Raw genomic sequence first — 10,477 nt, 5'->3', positions numbered from 1 at the left:
TAAGCCACACACAAAGATACATGAAGTAGAGTTGTTATTATTTAGTATTTGTATTACAGCACCGCCTAGTCACCCAATCAAAGATCAGGACCCCATCATGCCAGACACTGTCCAGACAGGTTTCAGAGTAGCAGCCGTGTTAGTCTGTATCCGCAAAAAGAAGAACAGGAGGACTTGTGGCACCTTAGAGACTAACAAATTTATTAGAGCATAAGCTTTCGTGGACTACAGCCCACTTCTTCGGATGCATATAGAATGGAACATATATTGAGGAGATATATATACACACATACAGAGAGCATAAACAGGTGGGAGTTGTCTTACCACCTCTGAGAGGCCAATTAATTAAGAGAAAAAAAACTTTTGAAGTGATAATCAAGCTAGCCCAGTACAGACAGACAGTTAGATAACAAGTGTGAGAATACTTACAAGGGGAGATAGATTCAATGTTTGTAATGGCTCAGCCATTCCCAGTCCTTATTCAAACCGGAGTTGATTGTGTCTAGTTTGCATATCAATTCTAGCTCAGCAGTTTCTCGTTGGAGTCTGTTTTTGAAGTTTTTCTGTTGTAATATAGCCACCCGCAGGTCCAGACAATAACAATAAGCTGAGCTGGTTGGAAAATGGTAAGTATTTTCTCTGAAAGATTCCAAAATTGCCTGGAAATGTTGTGGAATTTTGATGGAAAAAAACTGAAAACTTAAAAAAAAAAATTAAAAAAATCAGGTTTTGGGTTTTTTTGTTCTTGAAAAAGTGGAAAATTTTGGAAGAAATGACAATTTTTCATAGAAAGTTTTCGTTTTGATAAAAAATAAGCCATTTTTCAATCAGCAAATGAATATATTTGTTAGCAAGCTATATACTTACTCCTTCCAGGAGAGAAAACTATCTGCTTTTCTTTACATTTGGTATGATTTTTAACACCTTTGAGAGACTCCGTTTCATGATATCACTTAAGCAGGACTTTAACTTTAAGAATGAGTGTAACACATGCTGAAGTGCTGACCTGAACAGAGATGGACTTAAGTACGTGCCACTGCTTTGCTGAATCAGGGCCCAAATGCGCACAACACAGAAGAACATTTGTATGAGCTCCTGCTCACTTACAAGCCTCCTTCTGTTGATTTCAATAGGAGCTGGATTAGGCCCTTGAACAGCTCGCTGCGACATATAGTCAAGTCAACAGCATTTTGAACAACAGGAAATATTTTCAATTCCACCTTAAAAATGCCATCCCGCAAGTGACATAGATGGTGCAGTGGAAATCTTTTAAAGAAGGATTTTGTATATTTTTAGTCATCACAAAATTTCCTCATGTAGCTGACCGAGTCACTGAGGATGCAAGCAATATCACATCAGCTTCACAGGTGCTGGAACTGGGAGTGCCAGGATGGGTGAGAGGTACAGCACCCCCGATTTAAATCGGGATCCATTATATACAGGATTTATGGTTTGGTTCAATGGCTCTCAGCACCCCCACTGTAGGATCCCACGACTTCCATGATGACCAGCATGGTGCACCTTTCTCCTGCATATGTTTTATCTGCCACGCTAAAATGAACTGCCACTGCATCCTGCATGCACCTCAGACTTCTAGTCTAATTTTACAGATATTTCTGTACACTGACTAAAATGTATTTGACATCAGCTTAATAAATCCCTTGGGAGAATTTTGTCATATGTTGGACTCAATCACAGAAGTGTTTGGGCAGTCGGTGCACTGTTCCACAAGAGCCCTGTGATGGGATCATCAACTTGAGTTAGACTGGCTTCTACTTCTAACTGTGATTCTGACTGCTGATTTCCTGTCTATAAATCTAACAAGCTCATGTACCATAATTCACTCATATTCCCTTTTATAAAAAATATACTGCATCACAGTACCTTATGGTGAGAGAATCAAGAAGCTCAATCTATTTGGTTTATCCAAGAAAAGGTTAAGAGGTGACTTGATTGAACTCTCTAAGTACCTTCTGATAGTAATGGCTCTTAAATCTAGCAGAGAAGGGGATAAACAAAATCTATGGCTGGAAGCTGAAGTCGGACAAATTCAAACTAGAAATAAGGCACAATTTTTTAAGAGTTAGGGCAATGAACCATCGGCACAACTTACTTAGGAATAATGGTTTCTTCTGGCCTTAAAATCTATTCATCTTTCAGGATAACGCTATTTATTTATTCTAATAAAGATCCAGTCCAAAATTAGAAAAAGCCACATTTTCTGATATTTTTTATCATCACTGTGTGACAAAAGCTGTTAGTTTTGTCATAAACCCCAATGTCAGGGTCATGCAACTACACCAGAATAATTCAGTCTAGGATCACACTAGACTTAGGCTATGTCTACACTATATGGACTATGCCAGTATAGTTACAGGGTGCAGCTATACCAGTAGAATCCCACAATGTAGACACACATGGAAGGGGTTTTTCTGTTGGTGTAGGAACATCACCTCCCTGAATGATGGAAGCTAGGTTAATGGAGGCATTCTTCCATCACCCTAGCTGTGTCTACACTTGCTGCCATAGCTACGTCACTAAAGAGTGTGGAATTTTCACACCCCTGACCACCCTAGCTGTCAAAAGTAGTTTTAAGTGTAGGCAAGGCTTGAGAGTTATAAAATGTCCTTCACATGATATTGAAAAATGTATTGTATGGTAGCAAACTTCCTAAATCTGGACCAATGCCCCTTCCAGTCTAACTCCATTTATTCTTGCTACAACACTCTTCTACCTCTGTTATTTATTTTTTAATATTAGTTTTACAAAAGTACACACAGATGCACAAGTCAAACTACTGGTAGAATATGTACTGGAGTATGGATAAAAAAGCTAGTTGCATCAGAACAGAAGCTCTTTGAACAAATCTCTACTTCACAACATGAAGGAGCTTTAATTCAAAAATTCTGATCTGAGGATATAGGAGGTGAAGAGCTGAGGCTGATGTTATTTATGTAAAGACGAAGAGTCAAGGAAGGTTGCTGTTACACAGGGGGCTGAACAGTGCTCTATACAAACAAGCATGTACTGGAGATGTTAACACACAAATACATTGCAGCTGATCCTAATACCTCTGTCCCTATGTTTTATTTTCCTCTTAAGAAAAATGTGATCATTGCCCCAAAGTTTTAATGGAACATGATCGGTCCATTGAGAGTTAAAAAATAGGGCTTAAGCCAACTGTTAACATTAGGGGTTTGGAAAGAAACTTTCTTTGGGGGCAGGTTATCTTAACTAACTGCTGTTGTGTTGTTGTACCTTCTTCTGAAACATCTGTTCCTGTCCACTGTCATACAGGGGCACTGGACTAGATGGACCACTGGTATGATCCACATGGCAATTCCTACATTCACTCTCTTTATTCAAATTTTTTCTTAAAATACACATCCTGCAAGACCTATATATATTAACTTATTGAGCATGGAAGTATTGTTATGGTATTAAAACACTCACAACAACTGTCTTGCTGTGTAATAAGTTCATGTTCTGACCTCCTGCGTATGTCATGTTTGAATTATACATACAAGCTTTTTCTCTGTAGGATCTGATCCTGTGAGGTGTGGACCATCTCAAGTGTCTGGTTCATATCAAAAGCCTTGTAAATCCTGCAACCCCCCAAAATTATCGAAGAGGTTCCCAACCCTCAAAACTTCTTTAGGTACATCCATCCCTACTAGTAATTTTAAAATAGTGTTGTAGTTCTTGGAGTTAACATTTAATGCATTTCATTTATCTTATGTTATACAGAAGCAGCGTGGACCGGTGAACTGCTACTCAGGAGACCTCTTCTCAGCTCTACCAATCATAGAATATCAGGGTTGGAAGGGACCTCAAGAGGTCATCTAGTCCAACCCCCTGCTCAAAGCAGGACCAATCCCCAACTAAATCATCCCAGCCAGGGCTTTGTCAAGCCGGGCCTTAAAAACCTCCAAGGAAGGAGACTCCACCACCTCCCTAGGTAACGCATTCCAGTGCTTCACCACCCTCCTAGTGAAATAGTGACCTATTGTGTAACCTGGGGCAATTCATTTCACCTCTCTGGGTCTCCCTCTCCCACTCTTTGTTTGTCTTGTCTATTTAGATTATAAACTCTCTGGGACAGAGACAGACTCTTACTATGTATTACTATTCGTACAGTGCTTAGCAAAATGGGGCTCTGATGTTGGCTGGGGTCTCTAAGCCTTACTGTAATACCAAAAACAAACAAAAATAATACAATACACAAGATTTCATTAGGTCTAAGTTAATTGTCTCTATATAGCATGGTCCTTATTTAAACTGATGTAAATCCAGAAAATCTCCTTTGAAGTTCACACTGTTTTTTCACTGTTGTAACAGATCAAAATTTGGCTCCATAAGTGTATGAAACATATACAAACATATGTGTAACCTTCTGTCAGGTGTTGACAGCAGCAAAAAGGGCCATGCTTGGTGTTCTAGGGGTTTACCTTAAAGAGATAACTAATACCAGCTCAAGCTTGAAACTATATCTACCACCCTGGGCGCTTCTGAAAGGCAAGCGCTGAGTCTGGGGTTTAAAAGAAAGAGAAATGGGGAGGACAACATAATAAACTTGGGGAAACCAGCAATTATTATATCAACAAATTCTATGAGGTAATATTCTCCCACCCCATGGGGCCTTAAGATTAGCTTCAAGCTCAGTGCTCCTGAGTGGCTGATATGGTCTAGTCACTCCCTTCTTCCCTAGCTCTCCACTCATATTTAACTGTCCCGGGTTAAAGAAATCTAAGAATTCTAGCAGGCTACAGCTACCTAGGTTGCTCTGGGAGTTCTACAGCTGACCCAGCTGGAGTGATTTCAGGTTCCCATGCCCAGCTATGCCGGACAGCAGTAATGCTCCGTGTGACCCCAGGCACGTCATCTTCTCTTTGTATTTCCCAGCAAGATCAATTTTATTGTCCCCAAACTGAAAATTTAACTGTATTTTAACCAAAATGCCCCACATTATCACATAACTAAAATGTAAATATGCTGTGACCTATTCACTCTATTCCCGTAACACGGGTCACCAAGAACTCCCTTCCCAATGGAGCCCCAACTCCTCCACAGATCTTAAGCAACTCTAGGGTGCTTTTTCCCATTTCACCAACAGGTGACAATAGAGAGCGCTTTACTCTCTAAAGATTCAGACCATAGGGCTTATGGATGTATAGAGCTATATTATTCGGGGTTTGTTAGGGTAGAGTTCAGCTTTATATACTTATTTACTTTACTGACTGGTTTAGTAAATAGCTATGTAAAATGAACAGAGCATCAGTTAATGCTGCCTCTGGACAACAGTGACTTATTCTGTGACATTTTCAGAAAACAGTCTAACCTTTCCTTTTCAGAAGAGATGTATTTTATCTGCTTGAGTAGAACACATCATCTATCCTCCTTGTCTCCCATTTAGGTTGTGCAGCACTTGAGGGCACAGAGGCAACATATATAATAATGGGAAGTCATTGAACAGGGAAAACGATGCAAGCGATTTTGGATGTAATTTCCACCTGTTACAAATTATTATTTTGGCTAAACTGCTTACATAAATACTTAGAGCTGTCACAGAAGGGCCTTTAGCCTTATTTATGACATCCAGTCTAGCTCAAATGGAAATAAATTGTACACCAGTATAAGGTCAATGATAAACTGTGTAATAATATACGCTTCTTCAATGCCAGTTTCACTATAGACAAGAAAAGTAAAACACTTCTCTCTTTGGGGATTCCTCCATTTGTGATTTTTTTTTTCCAAATGACAACTTTCAACTGCTAACAGCCTCAGCATTCAGATGTCCATGAGATATACGGTAGGCTCATTTCACCTTGGGCCGGCCATGGGATAGTTGTGTCCCAGGGAGAGCATTCACACCTGGAAAAGGTAGGCAGTGTTAACTGCCCCTTTCCCCCCCAACCCCCCAAAAGACTGGCAGGGGGATGTGCTGAATTCCCTGGCCATGTGTTCTCACTGATGGATGCTGATAAAATGAACTGCTGGCTGGCTGCTGTCTGATCTGCTGGTGTTAGGGCAATTCTCCTCCCAACAGCCTTGCCAGTAGGTGGCTTATCCTAAAGTTTGAATCAAGATCAGACTATGATATTTGCACTGTTCATTTATAGCAGTGTTAGCTGTGGTGCAATTATTAACATTCCCAGTTAGTTATTGAAGTAGCCATCCCTTCTCCAAAAGTTGCGCCGATGACAAAATCTGATTACATGCACTAGAAATGTCTGCAGTGGAAATGCTCTCATTTTCTTAACCACATTTGCTTCCAAATATTTAAATCCCCCCATTTAAATCTTCTATTTCATTACGTTCATCTGAGCAAACACAAAGTCCTGATAATTCCTTGGGCTGAGGGGACTCAGATAGGAGCCAGATTGGCAGTCTTTGATTGGGGATGGCCCTGGAAGGGGGCTGTTCCAACTCTCAGCATACTACCTACTTCCCTGTAGCCAGTGAGAAACCTCTCTAGGAACACTGTGGGCTCTGTGGCAGGGGTTGCTTTCCACAGCATAACACCCCTCAATGCCATGAGGATTGCAAAGCATAAGACAATGGCCTTTCAATGAACTTTCCTCTTTTCCCCATTTAGGAAAGAATACAATCCAAATACATTTTACTTACCACAGTTATCATGCAGTATATGGGAAGACAGTCCAGTGTTAAATTCTGGCCAAATGCAAAACCTTGGGACTTAAAGCAATGCCCTGTGGGATCTTCTATCTGTTAGAATGTTACAAACGGAACTTTGTAATAAAAATGTTAACAAGCCTTTGATCATTGTTCTGTTTAACTGTAGAACTCAGCAGACAGGCAACATCACTGACACCAGCAGGGCAATGACTGTACATTTCGAGGGCCAGATTCTCTGCTGGCGTAAATTGGCACAGCTCCATGGATTTCAATGAAGAGAGGGGGACAAAGACTAGTCTAATCCCTTGAAGTCAATGGAACTGTGCCAATTTACACCAGTTGAAATTTGGCCCTCAGTCGTCCCAAGATTGTCTGAAATGTGACATGTACTGTGTGTGCAATAATGGTTTTTTTCCAAATAATAAGAACCACAAGCAAAGCATTCAGCTGTCAATTTATGATGTCCAGCACTTCTGATTCATTGTCCGGTTGATGCAGTGTCTGTGGCATTGTGTTTTCTGGCCATTAAGAGCCTGAATTTACAAGCTTGGGGAAGAGGAGGGTCTAGTTCAAATCTATGGTGAACAAATTGTAACAGTGCTAGGTAATTGCCTCTTAAAACGAGTCATCAAGCACTCTGCAAGGGAACTGTCTATGACTCTCTCTGACCATAAACAATGGCCAAGGCAATAAAATCAAACATGAAATACTGCAGAAAATCCACTGCAGTACATAGACAATAATATGGATGAGCATGATATATCCTGAAAATCAAAACTGACTGATGCAGAATTTTAAAAAAATGTTTTGGCAGAGACCAATTCTAAAGCGATTAAAAAGCATGTTACAAAGCAATATCAAGCAACCCTGGGTAATAAAATACGCAAGACCAGTATATTCCAGACAAGAGAACTATGTAAAGTAAATCAAGGTGCAATCAAGAAAGAGATCAGAAGAACTGAGGAGAGTAGTGAGATGCTGATATAGACAATAAATGGATGTGACAGCTATAAATGTTAGATGTCCGGACCCCATAGTCAGACTTTATTTTATTTTATCTACAAATATTGAGCCAGATTCTGCTATCATTTATTCCCAATTTGGTGTAAAATCAGTGATTATCAATGAAGTTACTCTGGATTTACTCTGATGTAAATGGGAGTAGAAAGTGGCATTAAATTGTTTAACACAAGCTTTTAAATTAATTTACATGATCTTTTCTGTGTTTCCTTTTCTCATTGCTGATTAAGAATTCCTGAGATCCAAGTCCAAAGTCATTTTCCTTTCTAATTAGTTTGCTGTTCCTGCCCAGTTCACTCACGGCAGAATCATTTCCAGGGCAGTGTATGCTGTGTGTTATTTCCAGTGCAGAGTGCTGGCAAAATCATTTCCAGTGAAGTGACTTGTGATGTTGCAAATAATGCATTAGGGTTTCACTAAAATCACGAGGTAGATTGGCATCATTCTCAAAGCAAAGCAAAATTAACTATTAAAATATATAATTTTCTATTTGCAGAATGAGTGACAGCCTTAGGCCCTGGCACTTATTTTAAGATATATAGCTCAAGATCATACCAATTAATTAAGACAGCAAACCCAACATGGATCAACGCTCACCCACACAATAAGTCAACTAGAAAATGCAGAAACATAGGGTTCCCCTACACGTTCAGACACCTAATCCATCAGGTTTGATATCATGCCCTTAGCAGTGGCCTATATCTGATGTCTCTGATGATGGTGGAAAGTTTCCATAATGCATCTAACCAATTATGCATAGACGCAGGTGCTTAGGGGGCCTTCCTGATCTCAGCAGTGATTAGCCAATGGCCTCAAGTATGATGGTTGAATTCTCTTAAGTTACCACATACGGATATCGGCCATTATGCCATTAGTATTATTAATTATTATAAGAACATAAAATTCACCATACTGGATCAAACCTATGATCCATCTAGCCCAGTATCCAGTCTTCCAACAATGCCCAGTGCCCGATACGTCAGAGGGAATGAACAGAATAGGGCAATTGTTGAATGATCCAATCCCCATTGTACAGTCCCAGCTTCAGCAGTCAGAGGTTTAGGCGGACACCCAGAGCATGGGGTTGCATCCCTGACCATCTTGCCTGATAGCCACTGATGGACCTATCCTCCATAAACTTATCTAATTCTTTTTTGAACCCAGTTATACTTTTGGCCTTCATAGCATTCCCTGGCAATGAGTTCCACTGTTGACTGTGTTGTGCGAATAAGTAGTTCTTTATGTTTGTTTTAAACCTGCAGCCTAATAATTTCATTGGGTGACCCCTGGTTTGTATGTTATGTGAAGGGGTGAATACAGTGCTTAATTTGTGCTGGGCCCCGGCAACTCTAGGCTTGGCAGTTCATAGTCCTAGCACCTCTGGGCTCCCAGCCAGCAGCCACCCACCTCTGAAGGCAGTGCTGCTGTCAGCAGCAGGACAGAAGTAAGGGTAGCAATACCATACAGTGCTGCCCTAACCTATCCATTCAGCAAGTTCTTTCATGTGCTTAGGAGATTCAAGCAGCAGCAGCCCAACACTGTACCTCCACTCACATGTCATTCAGCTTCCAGAGAAATGACCCTGGAGCATTGTTCTGCTGCTTGCATGATGCATAGCGTCAATGCGTCACACAGCGACGATCAGTTTTTGGTAATGACAAGAATACCCCCGCACATTCAAAGTCATAACAAGTTTAAAATTAAATCATTGCTTGAGCTCTGGCACCTCTTTCATTAGAAATTAAGCACTGGGTGAATAACACTTCTTTATTCACTTTCTCCACACCATTCATGATTTTATAGACCTCTCTCTTATCCCCCCTTAGTTGTCTCTCTTCTAAGATTAACAGTCCCTGGTGATTTATTGTTTAATTTATCAATTTGTTCCAAAATCTCCTCTCGACACCTCAATCTGGGACAGTTCCCCAGATTGGTCACCAAAAAGAATGGTTCATATATGGGAATTTCCCTTACATCCTCCGCAGTGAAGACTGATGAAAAAAATCATTTAGTTTTTGTGCTATGGCCTTGTCTTCCTTGAGTGCTCCTTTAGCATCTGGATCGCACAGTATCCCTGCTGATTGTTTGGCAGGCTTCCTACTTCTGATGCACTTCAAAACTTTTGCTGTTAGTTTCTGTCTTTGCTAGTTACTCTTCATATTCTTTCTGGCCTGCTTTGTTATACTTCTACACGTGACTTGACAGAGTTTATGCTCCTTTCTGTTTTCCTCAATAGGATCTGATTTACAGTTTTTAAAGGATGTTTTCTTTTGGTCTCTAACTGCCTCTTTTATGCTGCTCTTTAGCCATGGGGGCATTTTTCTGGTCCTCTTATTGTTTTTTTTTATTTGGGGTATACATTTAGTTTGCACCTCTATTATCAATCTCTAGGATAGGTGCTGGAACTACGGGTGCTACTGCACCCCCTGGCTTGAAGAGGTTTCCATCATATACAGGGTTTACAGTTTGGTTCAATGGATCTGAGCACCTCCACTATACAGATTGTTCCAGCACCCCTGATCTCTAGCATCTCCCACAATGTGTAGGTGTTTTCTAGATTTAAGGGCTCTACCACCCTCTCTCACAAGAGGGATTCATCACCTTACAGAGTGGAGGCAGTGTGAACTGGGTAGAGCACTGGACTGGGACTCAGGAGACTTGCGTTCTATTGCTGGCTCTGCCACTGGCCTGTTAGGTCACCTTGGGCAAGTCACTTAACTGCTCTGTGCCTTAGTTTCCGCATCTGTAAAACGGGGATAATAATACTGATTTCCTTTTAGACCTATTGATGAAATGTGCTACATAAAAGTTAGGTATTACT

This window comes from Chrysemys picta, chromosome 5 (assembly GCF_011386835.1).
Source record: "Chrysemys picta bellii isolate R12L10 chromosome 5, ASM1138683v2, whole genome shotgun sequence".
In the NCBI taxonomy this organism is placed as follows: Eukaryota; Metazoa; Chordata; order Testudines; family Emydidae; genus Chrysemys; species Chrysemys picta.
This window is presented reverse-complemented; position numbering follows the sequence as displayed.